The following is a 23585-nucleotide window of genomic DNA, read 5'->3' as shown; positions in this document are numbered from 1 at the left end:
TCATAAACAAGTCACTCCATAAATAATTACTACAAATGAGCCAATCCGAAGGTGATGCTTTCCTGTTTTTAAATGATCTTATCCTTTCGGGCTTATGCAAGAACCGCTGGTATGAGTACAATTATTCTTCAGTTGAACGTACAAGCAATTTAAATATTTTCTCATGTTTACAATTTTCTCCTGGGTATTAATAAAATGTAGTATTTCAAACCTATCATACAACATCTTGTCAGATGTACAGACAGTCTGCCTGTCACCACGGGGGAAATCACTTTTATGACTTAATTTAAAATTTAACCCTTTGAAACCTGGAGTGATATCACTTTTCTTGCTCCATTAATTACAAAAAAATGAGTGGATTTAGATTTTCTTTTAAGCTAGGGTAAACCTATATTTATAATTATCATAATTACATATTAAAAATGTGCTAACCAGAGTTATTATAATATTTTATTTCTTTATTTGACACATTTTCAGGTAATTTTCTTGTACTCTTTTTATGAAATCGTTGTTCCAAGTAGTCACTTAGACACAAACACATTGTGAAATAGGGTCAAGCTGAAGGATACCAGACTTACCTTTGATATTTTCTAACTGTTTTGGGTCACGACTGCAACTAATGAAACATTAGATTTGTTATGTGCTCATTGTGTGCTGATATCCAACAGCAGAGCATGATGCTTGGTAGTGTGAATCTCTTCCTAATATTTTGGGAATGAAACTTGTAAATATAACTGTGGGGGGAAACAGTTAGCCTTTTAAAGAAAAAAACAACTATGCGAATGAGCCAATCTGGTGAACACAAACAGGTGGCATCATTAAATTTTAACAGGTGATTACGGCAAGTTGTGCAGTTAAGAAAGTTTGATGAATCTAACATGGAACAAGCCAAACTCAAATAAATAAGTAGTTTCAGGATGAGAATCAAAAATGTTCTTGCACAAAGTCCAATGTTTCCTAGACTGTATTGCTAAGGAGCAGCATACAAAGAGAAAGGTGATTGAAACCTTTAAAATCTGGAGCAACATGACTGTTTTTCTGCTATTTACAGATGCTTTTGTTAAGTATTTAACAATTTTAAACTTGGGCAAATTAGTGCAATTTCTTCCAAAAGAGGAAAGGCAATGGACAAATTGGAAACAAAAGTCCCACAACTGTATAGATTTACAAAAATATTTTCTAAAATGCTTGGGAAATATGTGTATAATCATCATGATTACAGTTACAATGCTCCAAAATTATTGGAACTTTTAAGCACTTTTTTGGGGGTCATTACCTTCTTTTTGCTAATTTTACCTTTTTTGTTTTGTTTTTTGTTATTTTGTTCTGTTGTTTTTTGTTATTTTACAAACTTTTAGATGCTTTCAATTTTCATTGCTTTCTTCCCATACTTTTGAAAGAAATCAAGCCATTTTGCTAAAGTTAAGGGTTAAACTGGCTATTCAATACAAAACAAGCCTTTGGTGAATTCAGCATTTCTGATATACACTAAAAATATAGTAAAATATTAAGTTTAGACACAAATGAACATTGTTTACCCCCTCAAAACTAAATGTTGAAGTTTCTCAGGTTTATATGAGTGTGTGTGTCCATCTTTGGATATATGTGATATGTTTTTTTTTTTTTTGTGTGCAAATATCCAGTGCATTCATTCTTCTCAGGTTATGAAGGTTGTAGTTTTGCTATCTTTGGGAAGTGTCATCAGGAGGCATGGCATACACTTCCATAGCTACATGGATGACACACAACTCTACATTGCATCATTTCTCCTGATGACACAGGACTGATTGATATCCTTTTTAATTGCATTTTAGATAATAAATCCTGGATGGCAGTGAACTTTCTTCATTTCAACCAGTACAAAACACAAGTTTTAGTCATTGCCACTGGACCTCAGTGAGAGAAACTGTCTGCAAACTCCAAACACTTCTTTTAACCCCTGTCTGCAAGTAAAAAATCTTGGGGTAATATTTGATCCTGACCTCGGCTTTGAGCCCTATATCAGGGATGTCACCAGAAAGTCTTTTTACCATCTAAAGAATATAGCCAGAGTGTGAAAGTTTCTCTCTTAAGCTAATGCAGAGACTCTTAATCATGCTTTTATTACTTGCAGAATTGACTATTGTAACGCTCTTCGTTATGGTCTTCCTAAAAGGAATGTTTCTCAGCTGCAGCTGATCCAAAATTCAGCTGCACACATGTTGACAAAGACCAGAAAGAGAGCCCACATTACACTGGTTTTAAAGTCTCTGCATTGGCTACAAGTATCTTTTAGAACTGATTTTAAGATTCTTTTACTGGTCTTTAAAGCTCTTAATGGTTTTGCACCTTTTTATTTATCAGATTTGCTTTTAAAATATGAGCCCAGTAGAGCCTTCAGGTCCTCAGGTAGTGGTCTTTTAATACTGCCCAAAGTGAGAACCAAAATATACGGTGAGGCTTTTTATCATTACGGCTCCCATCTGTGGAACAGTTTGCCAGAGGACCTGAGGGCGGTACATGAGGTTCATGTTAAAAGAAATCTCAAGACTTACCTGTCTAGTTTAGCTTTTAATTGAACAATATTTTACCTCTCATTACCTTATTTGTTTTATTCCTATTTTACTCCTTGTATAGTATTTATTGTGTTAATAATATTTTACCTCTTATTAACATATATATTCTGATTCTTTACACTAGCATAACATATTATCTATTTACATAGTTATTTATTCACTCATTTATTCAATTAATTATTTGTATTTATTTTGCATTAGCTTTATATGCTCTTTATTGTTATTCTTAATCTTTCCTCATACCTCCAGTGTTTCTTCATCTGAGATAGCATTTCTTCAGTTGATAATGCCTGTTGTTACCTAGTTTTATTAATGTAGATGTAGATTAATGTTTAACCTTATGCAAGGTGGGGGGTGGATGGTGGAGTGGCAGGTTGTATTTTTCTTTTATCTGACATTACTCTGTCTGTTTTTAAAGCACCTTTGTATGAAAAGTGCTATATAAATAAAGTTTGATTGATTGATTGGTGAAGACCATCTTTCACTTCAAAGCTTGGTCTGTTTGTGTCAGCTGTCAAAGTCCAAACAGAGATGGGAGGGTTCTGTATGTCTGAACACATTAGTGTGCCTTTTGAAGCTTCATGCTATGCACACAGTGTATCTGCTGCTTCTATTGTTTATCACTAAAATTTACCACATGCCTTTCTTTATTCTGTTTGAGTTCAGCTTCTCTCATAGCTGCCTCCTGACACAGTATCAGCACTGGGAATGCCAAACACGAGTGTGTGTTCAGCCCTGCCAATCAAAAGTAATGGAAGCACATTGTTAGGCTGCAGCCAGCTTCGGCAACCCCAAGTAATGTACTGCTAGCACCAAATCTAGTCGACTTTGTCAGTCAGACAGAGTGCAACAATGCCAGAGTTGATTGAAACTCATTTGGTTTGGCTTAAAATGGAACTTTGAGATAGAAACTTAACAGCATCATTCTAGTCTTATTCATATTGAACTGTCAAAACCTGGCTGCAACCAAATCCTCAGTATGACTGCAGAAAGCAAATGATCCCATTCTGTTTTCCATCTCCAGTATAACCTGTCCTGATGCTCCCAAACAGAGTTTCTTGGTCTTTTACCCCAGCAAGGACTTCTGCCTCTTTTATATTAGTATTAAAAAGCTACCTGCTTGCATTTTTCAGCTCACTTTATCTAAATGTACCTATTCTCAGTGTGTCCGCTTTCCAACTTAATCCCCCAGTTGACTGCACGAAGTAATAGGCAAGAAGAGGGAACAGAGTTTTACATGTAGAGGCAGAAAGCTGGATTCAAAAGATGCAATGGATGGAAAATAAACTTTTTGTCTTTGTATTTATTTGGCATCTTCATCTCTCCACTGGCAAATGAAGTAGGACGAAGATATCAGAGAGAAGCCAAAAAGAAACTAAACTCAAAACTCAACTTAGTTAAGAGTGTAAGGATGGGTGGATATAGCCTTAAAATAATAGTACAGTATTTCAGTGTATTATTTCATTAACAGTATTTATGAAGATATATGAGTAGAGTACAGAACTATAGCACAACATAAATAAATCTATTCTACCTTTATCATCAAGGTTGTAGTATGCAGTGTTGTGCTGGATTGTTATGTCGAAGTGATTCTAATGGTTTGTCTAGGTCTTCTACAAACATGAGTGGGGAAGAATATTAAAATATACTTAGAATTATGTACAACAGTACATCACCACCAGCAGCACAACCTCAGAAACATATAGTTGTATTATCAACTCTCGGAAAGTTCGAACAGAATGTGGCCATGATCGTATTCATAGGGGTAAACTATGCAGCAGAGCTTTTGTTTGAATTGACTGGATAAGCATACCAAATAAAATGGCCAGGGAGTATCAATTTTTTTTTGATCCCAATAAGATTTATACCAGAACTATTATAAGAAATGTGGCATGGTCCAGCCCATACATACATATGCTAGCAAACTAGAATTTAAAATAAAAGCCAATCAGATTTATTTTAATTAAATATGACTTATCTCTTTAATTGAAGCATTTTAAATTTGGTATTACTGCCTCACGGTTGTATGCCTCCGCCAATCAGTCATGTTGCAGTTCACATCCATATCTGCCCAGACTCATATATAGTTGTGACAGTAGACAAGGCTTCAAATAAAGATGTTGCTGCAAAGCTGCACATTCTAAACTTGGATGCTTCACACATCTTTAGCCCAGCCGATCTATACAGTCAGCAAAGTTTCAAGATTAGTGTCACTAATTCACTATCTGACCCAATATGTTCCTGAGTTATGGCGCTGTAAGTGTTTCTGTGGAACATTATGTCACAGTAAAGTTGACCTTTGGCCTTTTGGATATAAAATTTCATCACTTCATCTTTATATCCTGTTACACATTTGTGTGAAATGTTGTCATAATTAGGTCACAGTGACCTTGACCTTTGCCCACCAAAATCTAATGAATTCATTGTTGAGTCAAAGTGGACGTTTGTGCAAAATTTCAAGAAATTCCTTTCAAACCATTTTTGAGATATCATTTTCACATGTATGAGAGAAGGTCACAGGCTATGAAAGGTCACAGTTACCTTGACCTTTGAGCACCAAAATCTAATCAGCTCATTTTTCTGTCCATTCTTCTGGAAGGTGTGGCACTCTAAGGAGATTGAACACATTGAAAGCCTCTATGATAATAATAATAACTTCAGAACAATTGAACAACTTAAAGAAACTTATACCCTCCATAAAAAAGATTTCTGGAGTTTTCTCCGGTTAAGAGACTGCCTTTCCAAGGTGGGCTTAATAGTCACAAAGGCACCTGTCCAATCCACTATATACTTTAAATTTATGCTTCTTAGTAATCTCCCACATTTGGCAGGCCAAATCTACAATTATTTAATGGAGATCCATAACTGTACTAACAGGGGTCTAACAACTGTGTGAGAAAGAGAACTACAGGTAACTTCTCAAGTAGATGAATGGACCATGCTTCAGGGATGTGCCTCTCAAATCTGTGTTGGCGATGTAAAGTGGAACCAGGTGACATCATTCATGTTTTTCACTTGCCCCAGATTAAACACCTACTGGCAGAGGGTGATGGAGAAGATTTGTGACAGTCTTCGAATAGATGTTGCTCTCACACCTGCCCTATGCCTCTTGAATAGCCTTAAAGGCAGTGGGAGAATCAGGGGAAAAAAGGCACACTGGCTTGAGGCTGCCCTCACTACAGCTAAAAGGGTCATATTTACACATTGGAGGGGGCAAAATAATCCCACCTACTCTGAATGGTTCTTAGCCTTATCAGAAACGGCCTCTTATGAGCGGTTAATCTAGAAAAATAAATGGGAATATGGACACTTGCGCAGAATTGTGGGAACCCTTTCTAACACAGATTAAGGAAACCTAACCCAAGATAAATCTATTACCATTTTCAGTGCACCTTGTTCTACTGGCTGGGTGGGGTGGGACCAGGGAGAACATTTAAAATAGTTTCCTTCCAGACTAAACACTCAACTTGCTAATTGTTATTCTCATTCTTCAAATTCCTCTTTTTTCCCCCCCTAAATTCTTGGTTTTTTGTTTATTTTTTTAATATCTTTTTACTCACTTATTTTTTTCTATCCTTTTCAAATATTATTATTATTATTGTTATTGTTTTTTACTTTTATTTTTACTTTTATTTATCGATTATTATCATTATTATTTTTTCTTTTATTATTATTATTTAAATTTTCTTCACTTATTTCATCTCTTATTATATCTGCACATGATCATGTATGTAACTGTCCTGTTCATTCCGTATAGTCCATTATCTGGATCGAGTTAATTTTTTCACCCATGCAATTTTTATGTTGGCTTTTTATTTTGTTATTCTTCAGAACAAGTGAGTGATTTATCTAGAATTATGAATTTTGCTGCTTATTCTGTCTGAAGGAATCAATAAAAATAAAAAATTGAAAAAGAAAATTACATTAAAGTGTAAAAATAAAATACTACATTCATGAAAATGGGATTTGTAAACAAACAACCTTTTAATATATCATATGTTTCTTTATGTAATGGTTTTTCCTGCTATTGTGAACTGTAGTGAAGATGTCAGCATTTTCTACAGGGATGGATTTATAGTTCTGCAAAGGTACACATAAATGTCTCTATGGATCTATGGCATGTGTTATGGGTAACTGTAGTTGGCAAAGATTCACAAAGGAGGAGCCAGCACATATACCTCCCACATCGCAACAACATGTTGGCAGCATATAATAAGCTGATAGGTTGCTCCAATCTTCTGCAGTGGGGCAGGATGGAAAAAAAAAAAAAATATATATTCTTGTATGCTCAATTATTAAAGAAATAAGCAATTCTCCTTTATACATCCTTGCATGCAGCTTGGAGCGACATGTTTCGGTCTGGTACCACACATTGAAACATGCTTTCACGGGTTTCAAAATGAACCAATTAGTGCATCAACTGATTTTTCTTACTGTCAAATTCTTTACAAGAGAGGAAGGAATGTGAAGTCTTTGGTCTGAATTCAATCTTAACATATTCTTCGAAGCACACAGTTGGGCAGCAAATTAATTGGAGAGCAGGTTCTAGAGAACCACCTGTACTCATGCTACTTATAGTGGAAGAAACAGCCTGATTGAAACTGCTGGTTTCTATACGGTTTCACTTCATGTTATTTCCAAATATAGCCAGTAGTGTCATCCAAGCAATATGGCTCGTCAAACACAGAAAATGGTTCCATCCATACTGATGATTCCCGTAAAAGTAGTATGTTTTAGTTGCTATACATGCTTCTGTATTAACTTGCAAACTTGCAAGAGTCTTTGCTTATTTTCTCAACTTTTAATTATACCTAACCGCATTTGCTGATAACACATAATCATGGAAAAGAACACTCTTAAGGCGATTATTTTTATCTTCAACACCAGCTCTCCTCATACTCACTTTCCATCATCCTGCAATCAAGGGAGCAATTCTACAATCTGGAGAACATCATGCATTTCTGAGCCAATTGAGTCAAAGTGGGGAGCTGTCTACATGTTAATTAGCAACAATCCAGAGAGCACATTAGATGAGCAGTTTTACACACTGCTGTTACAGCTGGCAAGCCCTAAAGGTGCACCAAATTTAAATGCAAACAGTTCACGTGTGTTATGTACAGAAATACAAGCATTCAGTCCCTTGCAGGAGAGATATATTACTTAAATTCAAGGATTACTATGAAAAACAATGTGATAAACGGAACCATAGAAAATGTTATTAAATCAATTTTGACATCAACCAATTGCCTACATACAGTATTGTTCATTTGCAAGACCTTAATACCCAATCTTTTAAGATGTTATCATTAATACCAAATTTTGCAATTCATAAAACCATATAGCTACAAAATAGAGCAATGATGTTCCTTTTTAAATAATCATTCTTCACTTAAGGGAAATACACCTATTTGCTTCCTTGCCAGGAGTAACCTACACTTGTATAGCGCTTTTCTGGTCGTTCGACCACTCAAAGTGCTTGCATACTACGACACACATTTCTACACTGGTGGCCAAGGTTACAGTACAAGGTACCACCTGCCACTCAGTTTTGAAATACATGCACACACTCACACATCAATTTGGGGTTCAACATCTTGCCTAAAGATACTTTGACATGTTGACTGGAAGAGTTGGGGATTGAACCGCCAACTTCCCTGCTAAAAAACCTGCTCTACCTAATTCAAACGACGTTAACAGAGCTAGCAGTAGCTAACAGTGTTAAAGGGGTTTTGCTGCTAAAAATGGAGCTCCTTTCTGAGCGACCTGTGGCGGAGACCGGGGTGGGCCAGATTGCTTCCACAGCAATGCTTTTGGGTCATAATGAAGTTACAATCGGTAATTTACTGCATGAGCTGCTAACGGTAGCTCGAAGGTATAACAAAATCTGTGTACCATCATCTCTAAAACTCATCAATGTACAAAAGCCAAACTGTAAAAATGCCAATTAGTGGTTTGATGAGTGGTTATGTGCGTATCTACATCGGCACAATAGTCACAAACTGATCGGCTTCCAGTTGTAGCTTCGTATTAACTAGACAAGCATGATGGTGTCAATCTCTTAATCTAACTATTGTAAAGAAAGAGAATAATCACATTTTTAAAAAATGCCAAAGTATTTGATTGCCAAAGCACAGCAAATCAAACTCACAATCCTCTTTAAGATGCTAATTGTACAGCGATAGCTATTCATATCCATATCCACTTCATCACACTAATTGTCCTGACCACTGAAAGCCGACAAAGAATACAATTATTCATTTTAGAAGAAATCGTTAATTACAAAAACTGTTATTCATTTATGCCCACAAAATACAGTTTTTCATTAATTGCAACAAAAAAATCAGCTATGAAGCCTCTCAGTGTAGTTTCTTCCAAAGAGTCGTCTGCAGCAGAGTTTTCATGTCAGGCATTAGGTTTTTTTGCTTCAGGGACAAAGGGAATTGTTATAACAATATGGTTGAAATAGAAAAATAGTTCAATGCTTCATCACATAAATATGGGCGACTGTAGGGTTCAAAGCAGCAGTAGGCAATTTCACATGCTGACAGCTCAACACAAGGGAGAACAGTTTGAAATATTTGAACTTTAATACCTAGAATGCTATAACAACATGACATTACTTAACCCCACGCAGAAAACTCATATCAACTTTGTTGATCTTTGATACACGAGGGCAAAGAGAGACAATGTAATCTTTCTGAGCCAAGCTTTCTGTGAACACACACTTGCGGGCTGCTATTCAAAAAGCAATTTTGTCGGGACGGGTATAGATGCTTGTATCATATATCTGAAGATATCGAGGTTAATAAGTGAATCTTATTTAATTCACCTGAGACATAATAGTGGTAAATTCTATTTGTTTGAATCTCTAAACTTTCCTGTGAATTTATTGCTAATATTCTTTCTTCCTTCTTTTACATTCCACCATCAGCAAGTGGTCTTTTCTTTCTTTCTTTAAGGTTCCTCTCCAATTTGCATTTCCAGCAGCCAAACCCCAGGTCAATTACACTATCTCTAGTCTCACTCATTAAGTCTCAATTCAGCAGTCCCAAGGCTGTTGAAACACCTGTCGAACATTGATGCCAGCACCCAATTACTGCTTCGTTGTCTCACTCAGGGCCAAACACTAAAGCCTTTTGTATTTGAGATATGGAGCATTGTGCTCCACAATTATCCCTGTTATCATAAGAACACATAAACCGGGCTGGAATCCTAATGCATATGCATGCATTGATGTCATTGAAGATGGCATTTACCGTAGGATTGTGCAAAAATAGCAGTCAGAATGAGTTTAGCTATCATTATTGCTATTTGTTTTTATCTAAACATTCTGACCTTGTTGTCGAAGACAAAAATTGCCCGAGTAAATCAAATCTTTTAACCTTTTATTAGCTTTGAAAAAGAGATTTAGATGCACTTGCACAGGTAGCTCCAGCCATAAATAATATGTAAGGCTGCACACTATACAAAACAAAGGATCCTCCTCAGGCCTGAATTGGTGTGTTGCATTGCACACCTTCTAAATATACAAATGGCATGAGAGAAAAGTCATAACGGATGTATCTTTAGACTTAAATATTTAAAAAATCATTCACAGAAATGCTAGTGTGCCCAAATACTCTGTATTGACCATGACTTAATAACAACCCTGACACAAAAATAGATTTTTTAAAAACAACTAAAGAAAAAGTAAATTAGGAGTTCTCCAAAACTACAATTACTCAACAATTTTTTGTTCGGCTCTTAGAGAGTTATTTCTAAGACTTAGGGTCCTATTAGGAACCTTGTTCATGTTCAATAAGTTCAAGGATTGTTGAAAGCATGGGTGTAAACAGATCCTCACTCTCAAATATTCAAATGTTTACCCTTGTTTCAAATTATTTTTTCTGGAATCTCCTAATTAATTCATCTTACCAGTGTTCTACCCTAGGTGATATCTTTATCATCATTGCATGCCATGCAATAGTTGATTGCGTACCTAATTTGAACAGACACTGTCTTAATCGGTTAGTGGGCAGAGACACCTTCTTCATCCTGGTAGAGTTTAGATTCATACCACCAGTGAAACAGCTATAGAGGTAGTGATTTCACAAAATGCCAGACTCATAAATATACCTGCTGGTGGGCCATTATGATAAAAGTATGTACAACACGTTGTAATTCCACGACAGAAGAGATTTTATGACCACTAAAATTAGGTGAATATATCAATATTTGTATCAGATATTGGCCGAATGAGTTATTATATTTTAGCATATCAGACATCGGCAAAAAATCCAAGATTGTGCATCCCTACAGGGAACCTTTGTAAAAGGTTATAACCAGGACCAAAGAGGGTTCTTGTGGGAACAAGCAAAAAAAAACAAAACTATATTGTTCTAGTTAGCACCTGTGTTTCTGAGAGTGACGATCTTTGCTATAAGCTTTGCACACAATTGAAAATGCGATAACTGCAATTCAGATTACCAATAAACTTAAGTGTTACCACAGAGAGAAACGCTTGAATAAACTTGAACGTCATAACTTTGCCATAACACAGCATGTTTTCAGAAGGCTTTATATGTCACTGCATTCATAATTCCTCCATTGTTTACAGCCCCAAATGGCTGCCAAAATGGATTTACAGTTTTCTTACAATTTCTATTGGTATAAGTTTGTAATAATAGTAATAATATCACATTGGGTCAATTTATACAGAATTATAAAGATAGAAGTATCAGCAGGCCTTTTTTTCTGGAATATGGTCTAGTCCTTCTTCCGACAATCAGACTTAATCATTTTTCCATTTGAATTATCCTCGTCTTCGATAAACAGGAAGGCAGGCATGACAAAGTTGTAGCTTAATCAAACTACTCTCGACAGTTACTCAAAATGCTCTCATCATTAAGGACTCTCTTCATGGGTGTCCTGATCTTACAGTGCTTGAGGGCAATCATCAAGATGCATGTGGCAGCATAATCAATCCTGCAATCAGTGATTACCCTGCTGAGTTTGGAGGTTCCATGTGAGCAAAATAGTAGATCAATATTAGAAACCAGCAGTGAGTCATTTAGTGGTTTCACAGCTATGTAGTCTTGATGCACATGGTCACCGTATTTAAATAGAGATATATTGTAAAAAGGCAACTGCAGAGCATATTCCCTTTTGTGCATGTGAAAAAATATACATATATTTACGTATGAAAGGTGAACAGAGCTACAATGAAATAGCATAAAGCCTTCTAGAGACGCTGCATTTGGCAGAACTGTAAATTGTGCTATGCATCAAAAAAGTACTATTATTGAATATATATATATATATATATATATATATATATATATATATATATATATATATATATATATATATATATATATTCTACATCATTGTCATCTTTATGTCGTTGTTATGTATAGTTTTTTATCACACTGCCTGCCTTAATAATTGCCCCTCAAGGATGAATAAAGTGTTTTGAATTGCATTGCATTGCATTGCATTGAATTGAATTGAATTGAATTGAATTGAATTGAAATATTGACTGGTATTGAACCTCAGTACATTAAGTACTAAACAAAATGTGTTCATGATGCTGAGTATCAAAAGTGTTGGTATTGTATGGCCAGTAAAATGTTTAGTTTTGTTTACTCATTCAGTAATCTCAAATTAAGGACATTTCAAATGTAAATTAATTTAAAAAATGTATATTTCTAAGGTAGGTAGGTAAGACACTACAGAAAGTGTTTCAGAATACAGTATTGAAACTTACATATCAGGTACAAAATGTGAAGCATCAAGCAGCCTTAGTGGCAAGCAAGCTCCACATAAATGCAAATATTTCATTACAATATTTAATCTGCTTGAAATTAATATGTGGCTGAAAATAACAGTGCTGTAAGGAAGCTCTTCATGCTGTGGGATGGGGCTGAAAAGGTTAGACATAAGTGATGTGAAAAGGGACAGTTCACCCCTAAATCATAAGTACATAATTTTCCTCCTGCATGTAGTGCTATTTATCAATCTGTGTTGGAGATATCAACCACAGAGATGTCTGCCCTCTCTCCAGTATAATGGAACTCAGTGGCATTTGCCTTGCAGTGCTAAAAGCTCAGAAAAAAACGCATTTAACAAATTTACCAGCAATGTCTTGTTCTTGAGCTATTTACTTAAGATAATCCACAGACCTTGTTTTGAGCAGTGCCATGAAGGAACTATTTCTACTGAACTACACCCCCGCGTATCACCCCACAGAAGGAAGCATTCATCTCCTGCTAGCTCACCTAACACCACTGAACTCACTAATGTTACATGCTGATGACATCCTGCTGTACTGTACCTGCTGTAGGTTTTATTTCTTTACTTATTTATTTTGTTTTCTCCCTGTAAAGTCACCAGTGTTAGGTTTATACCACAAACGCCAAAAGTAGTGAAAATAGCTCATCCCAATTTTATTATCCCAAGAAGTTGATGTTATCAGATGTTGTTGAGCAATTAACAGCCCAAAACTCACAATACACAAAGATATTACAGTTTTTGTTGTAAGCCTTACATTCAAGTTAATGTTCTACCAGAATCTATGATGATGAGTAATTTAGTATAAGATAACTCAGAAATTAATAGTACTAGTTGTTGTGAGCTTATAGTCCTCCTTGTAGTCATTGATTCATTTTCAAAAAAATGTGCTGGAATAACAAGACAAACTAACTTTATCAAATAGTTGCATTGTGCATATACTGTACATTATACAGAACAGCTAGCAGCACAAGTGATCTTACCAAAAGCTGCAGTATAAAAATATGGCAGCTCTAGTTTATTTGCTAAGCATGATTTGAATGTGAAGCTTGTATGTTTTTATGATGTTTTAAATTATCTCAGACCCACAGTCCAACACAAATTAAATGAAATTGTTTATTTACAGGAAGCACCCAGATTAAAAATGAGCTTGGGTACGGCACTGATGAGTTCTGTCCCTTCGCTGTCTTAAATAAATTGAGCTTTAGACTTCCTGAGGACGATTCATTGCCTTTCCAATGCTCGAATTCTTCCATTTTCTAAAACAACTGCCGTATTTTTTCACCAGCTGTGGTTAGTGGCTCTTATCATCTAATCACAGCCGGTGGCAAATGGAGGAATAAGCTCTATCGAGATAGTTTGATTGATTGAGAAGGTAAAGACAGGCATAAAACAACTTGATTACTGCAGTGCACCAAGTGGGCATTAAACTGGCTCTGTGAAGTACTTGGCAGGTATAAGGCGAATGTACCCTTCATTACAGGAGCAAGACAAGACAGAAAAAATTACTTATGCTTTCATCTCACCATCTAAACCATTTCTCCATCCATACCTCCCTAGCTTTCCAGATAAAGATTAGACAAAATTGAGCCTCGAGGGGTTTCTGCTTATATATTTTCCTCTCACCATGATCCCAATTTCATAGCTCCTTTTTAATGGCCCTGTGAGTCCCTGTCAGTGAAGAATCTTCCACTAAGGAGACGATGCCTCCATCAATTTTACCTCTCTGATCAATTCATCTTCCTTACTGACATCTCTCCAATTCCATCCATCTTGCCTCTGTCTATCTGAGAGCTAATAATGTTCAAAGCTGTCCACTTACTCCCACTTCATCTTTCTTTTCTGAGCTTAACAGATCTCATTCCTTGATTCCTACACGTATCACTCTGTCACCATCTCCCTCCCAATCTTTCTCATCCTGCAACTCAACAGTCCTTTTAGTGTTGTCCTCAACAGTCCTCCATTTCTTATGGGATAATTCCAGTGCTAAAGGCCTGTACAATGATTTGGAGTTCGTGAGGTAATGTCAGGGTTAACTCTGAGTTTTCAATACTACAAAGCAGGTTCTCTTTTTACCAAGATGAATCACTGTGATAGTAGGTTAACTAAAGATACCGTGGGTATGCTGAACAGGCTTCGTAGTATAGTTCCCTCTTCTGAGAGGTCCGTTAACGCAGCATAGGCAGAGCTCTTCATTGACTTTTTTTTTTTACTCAGTAGCAGTTTGTGACTCGTGGGGTGGATAACTGATCTCACAATCCATTCAGAGTCGATCAGATCAGAGCAGTTGCTCCAAATGAATGCAAACTTTTAGACCCAGCAGGATGAAGTTTCAGTTTCACCGCGTCTGACCTTATGCTGCTCTGTCTGTGCCAAGAGTGTGCTCTGCTCTATAAGAGTGTGGCGCAAGGCATTACAAAGCAGGATATATATTTCAACATCGCTCAAAATGAAACTTTCAGCTCCAAATATAGAAAATCTACTTGTGGCAGCAGACATTGTACTTGCAGCACAACGCCACAAATGGAGTGGAGACTTGCATACACACGCAAGCACTGCTGGATCCCCTACTTCAACAATGAACAGAGAAGCTCACAACACGCACAAATCATTTTCTGCTCAGTACGCCATTACTCTACATTACAGTGGGTGAATCATTTGGTGCGGTCCTTGACATTCAACTACAGTTAACTGCACAACAGTCAAACTACATTTGTTGTTATTCACTAAAGGACTGCACCAAGATACTGCGGTGCTGTGAGAAGAAAGAAAGCCTCACTGCATTTTTTGGATAATGCATGTGTTTCAAGGCGTTTCTTTTTAGAGGCGCAAATGTTAATATGAGAAGAGGAAATTGAAGTGTATACCAATAGCAGCTCTGTTTTATCAAACACAGAGGGAGAGAGTAAGATATACAGATAGCCAGAAGGGGGGAGGGAAACTGTTGGAAAACACATGACATGACACTGTCACTCATTCAGTCAGCTTTATTGGACTATATGAAGTACAGTTTAAGCCCAGTTCAATTTAGTTTATTGTTCACTTTTATCTGTTTTCTAAGTTTGTTGCTGTTTTACCAGTACCAACTAAAATATTCAGTAGCTTCATATGCAATATGTAAATATTTGTAAATATACTGAAGTTAATTGTAAGCACACGTACCTGTCACTGTAAGCAGCATGCTTGACCCAAACATTATATGGGGAGAGTTAAGGCATTGTGGGTTGATGTAAGCTAAGTTTACATCTGTTGCTGTGATGTCTTTGTAAAAATATAACCCAATAGAGTACTGCGAATCTGCCTAAACTGATACTGGTCTTTGTTTTAATATTCAATACACCTCAGTGCCGCTGGCTAGAATCCTTATTTTTTTTTTTATTCCAACCACAAACCCTGCAGGTGGTAACAAAATATTGCCACAAATTAAAACATGCAAAGTTAATTTACAGTAGCTCTCTGTTCATCACCATAACACCTTGGAGCAACTCATGCAACAGCCCGTTGTTTTGCCACACGATGTTAACTTTCTTTATTCTAGTGGGAAATTACTGACATAGCCAAGTAAGCCTGTTACATGATTTGTATCTGTTTATAGCAATAACCTCATCAACGCAGTTTAAAGGTTTTATAAAACATCTCCCACATTGGGTTTCATAACTCATTCAATCACAGTTTTTGCTGAGCTGACAACATTCATCTATTAATAATTTCCCCTCACATAATTGCAGTTTAGCAGCAGAAAAAACTTCCCAACTTAACATTGTATAAGATTTTATATACCAGCATTTAATGCAAATCAGATGCACTGCCACTCATTGTGTAGAAATCACAATCATGACTTCTGAAATTTGGCTCCCCTGATGATTATTTGCAGCAGGCTTAGTTAATGTCCACTGTGTATTGTAAATGTCTTTGACCAACTCACAAAAAACACAAACAACCATTTATCTGACTAAGCAGAACAATACTATTTTTTTCCTAAAGGAAAATTCCTTTTGTGCAGCAAAAAACGCAAAGTATGCGAGACACATACAATAAAAATCTTCACTACAGTTAAGTTCTATGCCAAACTATGGTTACAGCACAAACGATTCAGAAAAGCAGTAATATAATGTAGCTAATTTCCTCAATAAAGGTATGACAAAAATACTGGGCCCACCACCATTTTTTACGCAAAGTTCCTCATTTATCAATTTGAGTGTTGAGTAGAGGCTACGATCAAATCTCATGTCAGGTCGAAAATCGTGCACACAAGTTGATTCAGAGTGGACTTGCGGTGCAGCATAAATCAGGCTGAGACCATATTCTCACGTGCATCAAGTATTTGTAGCTACATATTTATCACCTAGAAATGTATAACCGCCTCATAGACGCACACTCTCTATCACAGCTCGCCGTTTCTTGGCTCTGTCTTCAGGCTGACCTAAGGCTGAACACCACTGCTGCCTGCCACTAAATAATCTAAATATAAAAAAAAACAGGCATCGCATGTTTGTGTTATTTATCATTCAACATTATGAAAAAGAAATAAATAAACCCTGCAGCAGTTTTATTATTTAAATTCTAGTAGACTAGGGAATTGTACTTGGGAATTGCCACCTGTTACATCTGAGATGGAAGCAGACCCGATATACTCGCTTGCATTCTTGGTCAATCATAAGCTTTTATATGAATATATTTATATATTTATATATATATATATATATATATATATATATATATATATATATATATATCACATGCAAAACGTATCATTTGATGATTTCTGCACTTGGATCTGTGCTAGTTTGGACATTACAGTAGATTGATAAATGAGGGCTATTATAGCTAGCAATGAGCAGCCAACGAGATATCTATTATCGTATCACACAGCGGTTTCTACCAGGCACAGAGGTATGGAAGACAGAGATGCAGCAGTCTGCAGCAGTCTGCGTCAGCTGAGCCTTGGGAGACTTTCAATATTTAAAATCAAATTCTGTCGAAAACTAATCAAATCATGGAGGCATCAAAGCTTTGACTGCCTCGCCATTCCAAAACAGAGAAAAAATATCGAAGCAGGAAAGTCATTAGACAATTTGAGAAATGTTCACAGATTTGACAGTAAAAACCTGAGAGGGAGGTAATCACCTGCGGCTTTTGAGGCACAGATCAAACAGCACACATTCCTGTTGAGAGTTGAGGGAAAACAGAAAGCGCTGTTCACTCTACATGTTGAAAGGCTTTCCACTTATCCTAATTCAGGAAAATACTTGACATTGTAATTCTGCAGCGCTATGAAGCAGATTCATCAAAGCCCACAAGATAATATCTTTTGCAGATCACTCCAAATATCACAGCAGAAGTCTGCAATATTTCTGGTATAAATGGAATATTGATGTGGCATAGATTTACAGTGCGAGAGGAGCTATAATGCTAAACACAAATGCAAGTTCTAGCAGAATTTCATCGTCGGAAAATGGCTCATTAAAACACATATAACAAACTGCTTAAATAACAGTTAATTAACTGTGTCGTCAAGGTTACTAGTCTCTGCCAGTGTTATCTAAAAGCTGCAGCACCAAAAGTTTTAGCCCCCTGCAATTCCAAGAGAAAACTTAAGCACAAAAACAAGGTATTTGTATGCTGTTACATGTTGCCAGTGAGAATCCATATGCTAGTGCATACTAAGTGTTTCCATAGTTAAACGGCCCAATGAGCACAAACAAATGCTTTACCTGGAGAGGTCACAACAAAGTACTTGTTGATCAAATGCATTTGCATTCTAAGGATTTAAGCTGAAAAAACATCAGCTTTTGTGAACACAACAGTAGAAAAGCTTTTAATTGAACTGAAAATTAGAAAGATAAAATGTGCCACCAAAAGATGTCACAACCTATTCCTGAGACTCTTGAGGCATAATGTGTAATTTAGAAGTGAGCTGTAAAAACACAGTTAGATGACCAAACAAAACTAAAGGAAGTAAGTGCTGAGTGTGATTCGGGTGGGAGAAATAAATATGAGTTTGTTCACAAGACATAAAATATATATATATACATAGTATATATATATATATATATATATATATATATATATTATATATATATATATATATAGGGAGTGTGCCTAATCTTCATATATGTTTATATTTAAATTGGAAAGTTTTATTTAATCATGAGACAGTAGGATCCATGTCACTCACTCTAGTTTACAGCAGTATGAAAGATATTAAAATCAATTTTAGTGTTTCAAATAAAATTCATATATCAATATTCAATGATAATAGATTTAGACTTAGAGCCTACAGCCATGCTGTTTCTGATCAAAAGCAAAAGTATTGGAGAAACTGAAATTTACTGGATAATGGCACAAAAATGTTACAGTTCATACCGAGAGGGGCCATGACTGTTTTCACCTAATTTTATGGCAATCAATCAGATAAGATCACCAAAGCCACTTCAATACAACCTCTGGGGACCACAAATTTCTGTACAAAATCTCAAATCAATACATTATTTAGGACTATAGTTGTTATTCTCTCAGAACCAAAAATGTGAAATGAATAATTAGGTGATCACCAAAGTCATTAGGGTGCATGCTCTGACAACCACGAATGGCTTCACAAAAGTTTGGGCCAATCCATCCACCAGATGCTGAGATATTTTACTGGATGAGTGAAAATTTTGACCTGTTGTACTAATGAAACAACCAGAAGATCAAGAACCAAGTTGCAATTAATCCTCTGGGGAACATGAATGTCTATACAAAATGCCATGCCTATAAATTAATAGCTGTCGTTCAGTCTAAACCAGTAATGTGAAATGAAAAGTTATCAGGATACATCCTCGATCAACTGTAGTACATGTCCAAACACAGGTCTGAGCCAATCCATCCTGTGCATGTTGAGATAATTTATTGGATAGTTTAACGTTTGACCTGTTGTTGCAAAGTTGGAGCCAGGGGAACACTTAAGTTTTAGGAATTCATCCTCTGGGGAACACTAATGTCTGGGCAAATTTGTTTTTGTTCAATCGGAATCAAAAATGGGAAATTAAAAGTCAGAGGATCCACAAGTTATTACAATACATCCTCTTGCAACCATGAATGTCTGAAATACAAGTTTGTGCCAATCCATCCAGTAGATGTTGATATTGTACTGCATTAGTGAAAATACTGACCTGTTGCTGCACTACAGGACAAGCCAGGGTTCACTAAAGTAATTAGAATTCATCATCTGGGGACTACAAGTGTCTGTATAAAAGTTTGTGCCAATCCACCCAGTATCTGTTGAAATACATTACTGGATAAGTGAAAACAAGTTTTTACACTGGAGGAAAAGCCAGAGGATTGCTGAGGAAGTTAGAATCATCCTCTGTGAATCACACGTCTGTACAAAATTTTATGGCAATCAGTCTGAATAATGTTGTGCACTCTGAACCAAGACTGGGAAACGAAAAGTCATAGGACCATCAAAGTCATCTGAATACATCCTCTGGCAACCATAAACGTCCGTGCCAGTACATCACACTGATGAGATATTTTATCATATATGTAAATATTTTGACCTGCTGACGCACTAAAGGTAAGCCAGGGGATCCATAAGGTTGCTAGAATTCATCATCTGGGGACTACAAATGTCTGCACCAAATTTCATAGCAATCCCTCCAATAGTTGTTGAAATATTTCAGACAAACAGTCCGACGTGCACATTCTGTGGCTAAATACTAAAATGTCTTCATTGCTTGCCCTGCAAAATGAAGATAATGTTCCATGCATGGCCCAAATGACATTCCATATGATTCACATTAATACTTATAGCAAAAAAAAAATCAAAAACAGTCCTGCCAGTAACCAAATATTTCCCCTGGTGCAACCAGGGATTGTCTTCCCCTCTAAAGGGCACATCCAGATGAGTGTTAGTGGAGGGATGGAGGGAGATTGTCTTTCATTGTTTTTCTCCTCAAGACTCCTCATCCACAAACTCTCTTCTCTAACCTTTAAGGCTGCCAGCCAGCCTTTACAATCGGGTTTAAAGGCGCTAACACTGAGTGTACAGTTATTCCACAGATGGCTACGATGAACAAAGATAACTGAGCAAATGTCATGTGAAGAGAGGCAAAAGTCTAATAGGCAAGATAGCAGTCCCATTCTCACAACACTGCTCCTGCTGGGGGGACTACAAATCAAAGTTAAACATGGCGAACCTATCTCTGAATATTAATTTGATTCGGTTGCAGCATGTCGAGCGAGGCATACAGCCTGCAGCTCTCCATCATCCAAGCATGAAGTAATGCTTCGCAATCGACTTAAAAGTGGCCAGGATCTGTCCGAGCGTAATGACAAGGACAATTTTTATATTAATTCTGTCTTCTTCGTTTTTTCTTTTCCTTTATGTGAAGAGTGGACCCAGCAAGGAAAGACCGTGATTCAATTAGTTTGATTTGCTCTCAGCCATGTAAAGAAATACACATATCATGCTTGTTCATGCAAGGGTAAATAAAAAAAATATTTCATGCCAAAATGTTGAAATGCCACAGTTTGACTTCACAGTTACTGTTTGTGGTTTGGAAAGTTACAAGATGACATCTATTTTCATCCAACAAATGAAACCAAAATTCAGAAATGGACTATTCACTAATATTGGAAAGATAACAAATCATCCATCTTCAAGTCATTACACGCAGAGTTGGTTCTTTATCAGGTAGAAAATTGCTTCACCCAAGAAATACTGGGGGAAAAAAGCAAAGACCATATAGGAAATGTAATTAGAAAGTAATGTGTGACTGGCTGAGAGCTTAATAAGAAGCTTCGGCCCCATGATTTATTTAAAAATTGCTTCACTATGTGAAAAAAAAATATTTGCTGTAAACAACCTGGTGATCAGACTCTTGGACTTTGTGCTGGTCTCATCATTAAAATACTGCCCCATTTCTCCTTCCAGCATTCCTTATTTCTTTGCCACTTTTATGTCCTCACTGCCACTCTAAATTGTAGTCTGAATGTGACTGGTAATTTCATCATTTTCACGCAGAAAGAGAGACACTTGAGATGGAGAGGTGAAAGGACGGCTTGAGAAAAAAATTTAAATTCTTTTTACATACCCCAAGAGGTTGTGCAAAACCTTGATAATTACGTGAGGCCTTGTAGGACTGGATTCATTTCAATTCTTCTTCCACTGGAAAACTGTTAATATTCTGTGCATAACACAACATGCATATACAACAGGACACCAGCGGTGTCCGTATGTACTATAAAGTGCATGCATGTCTGAGTAAAATACTGTAAACCTTAAAGGAATACTTCACGCCCAAAATATCAATTTGTGTATCCATCACTCACCCTGTTACATTGAATTCATAAAGAAAACTTTGTTTTTCCTCACATGCTTTCACTATAAGAAGAATCCAAAAATGGAGAAATCTTGATAAATTAAAGCCATAAGGGTCCATGTTTGACAACAGCAAACTATATAACGTTACTTTAAAACACTCATAAACCTTATCAAAGTATCATTTATCCAGTCTTGTGTTCAGTATTTCCCAAATGGATGACCCTTTGCGAGCGTCAGGAAATGTATTTTTGCTTTCTTCAGAGCAAGACTCCATTGACAAAAACTGTAATTTTACCTCACTGAACACAGGAACTAGTCTACCACTGCCTTGATCAGTTCATCTGTTTGTGTTATTGTGTGACTTTGATGAGCTTGAACCAACCTTTTAAAAACACAAAAAACACAATCAAAGTAACAATGGAATCTTGGATTTGAAGAGAGCATTAATGAGTTTTTTGTGAAGTGCTGGATAACTAAAGCCTTTGGCAGACTGCAAGATTTTTGCAATCTTGTAAGTTTAGTGCAAGCTACACTGTGCAACATGGATCTTAATAAACTTCGGACCGACAAGTCTGATGTCTGCAGACTGTGGAGTGACATTAACTACTGAATGGCAGGCTACGATGTACGTCCATCGACGTCAATATGCACAAACAAAACGTTCTTGGTCCATCTACGCCGCTGTAGTGGTAAGAGTAAAATGTAAACAAACAAATCAAGCCTTTCCTATAGTGGCATTCATGTGTTGGAAAAAGTCTGAAAAAGAAGATGAGGAGGAGAATGTAGGTGTGGTCGTGGCTGAGGAAACTGGCCTACTTGGAATGCCAGTTTTGCAAGGAGTGCTCAGAAAATAGCAGCATCTACTAGCATTTAGCAGTGTCAGGCTGATCAGTGCATCATTTCATGCTGCATTACTGTTGGTTGGTTTGTAGGCATAGGTCATAACAGCAGTCACACAGTAAGACCGAGACAACGGCCGTCCTTGAACCTCTCTCAATGTGCACCTTAGGACCAACATTTTAGAGCAACAACCAAAGTTATCACCATGTTTCTGTCATGATGGCCATCTTTTGTCTGAGACAGCCAAAAACTGCAGTTTATACCAGGCTTAAGATTTGGATGTTGTGATACAGATTTGCTGTTGTTAAACATGGTACTCTATGACTTCCATTTATCAATAATTATCTCAGTGTTTAGATTCTTCTTTCACCTGAGGCATGCAAGAAAAACAAAGTTTTCTTCACAAAGTCAATGCAACACAGGGTCAGTAATTGATAGAGAAATGGTCATCTGGAGGGTGAAGTATTCCTTTAATTGAATTTGCTCCATTTAAAAATGGAAATAACACAATGAGATGGCATTAAATGAAACTAGCAATATTATATACATTGCCAAAACATTCAAATATTTCTATTCTGTGTGCATGCAAACCACAAGCCACTCCTGTGATGTATTTCTGACAGGTACTGTCTATCCCTCCGGATGCTTTATCACCCTGACACACAACATCCATCTGGCAGCAGCATGGCAATAGAGCTAATGCCCATATGGACAAATGCCTGGACCTCTGCTACAGCTTCTTCAGGCATTTTCAACAATCGTGTACCCAATGCTGAAAATCACAAGAGCCATCTTGAGATGGTGGGTTGAATTCTGTGAAATCTAACACCCTAAGAAAATCCCACATGGTATAATTACATAAAATGCTGTTCACTGGCCTCTCTCTCACACTGGCTTACAAGCATTTTTACATTAAACATTTGCTTTGTTCCAGCACATGGAGCTTTTATAAAATAAAAAATCATCCATATGGGTGGGCAGACAACTAGGTAGGGCCAGAGAATGACATGAATGACGAGTGCTTATGGTAGAAAAGGGGAAGTTTTTTAGGATTGAGTAACTTTGGCATAAATGGGCTGTTCAGACTTCTATTTCTCAACATCAATAACATTAAA

The 23585-nt window shown here is 36.7% G+C and overlaps 1 protein-coding gene across 2 annotated transcripts in view; it reads right to left on the bottom strand.

Moving 5' to 3' along the window:
- LOC121959165 (zinc transporter ZIP11-like) overlaps positions 1-23585 on the bottom strand; it is a 148239-nt gene that overhangs the window by 109303 nt on the left and 15351 nt on the right. The window lies entirely within an intron of this gene.

This window comes from Plectropomus leopardus, chromosome 19, assembly GCF_008729295.1.
Source record: "Plectropomus leopardus isolate mb chromosome 19, YSFRI_Pleo_2.0, whole genome shotgun sequence".
Lineage (NCBI taxonomy): Eukaryota > Metazoa > Chordata > Actinopteri > Perciformes > Serranidae > Plectropomus > Plectropomus leopardus.
Note: the sequence above shows the minus strand (reverse complement) of the source record. Positions and strands in the feature narration are given on the sequence as shown.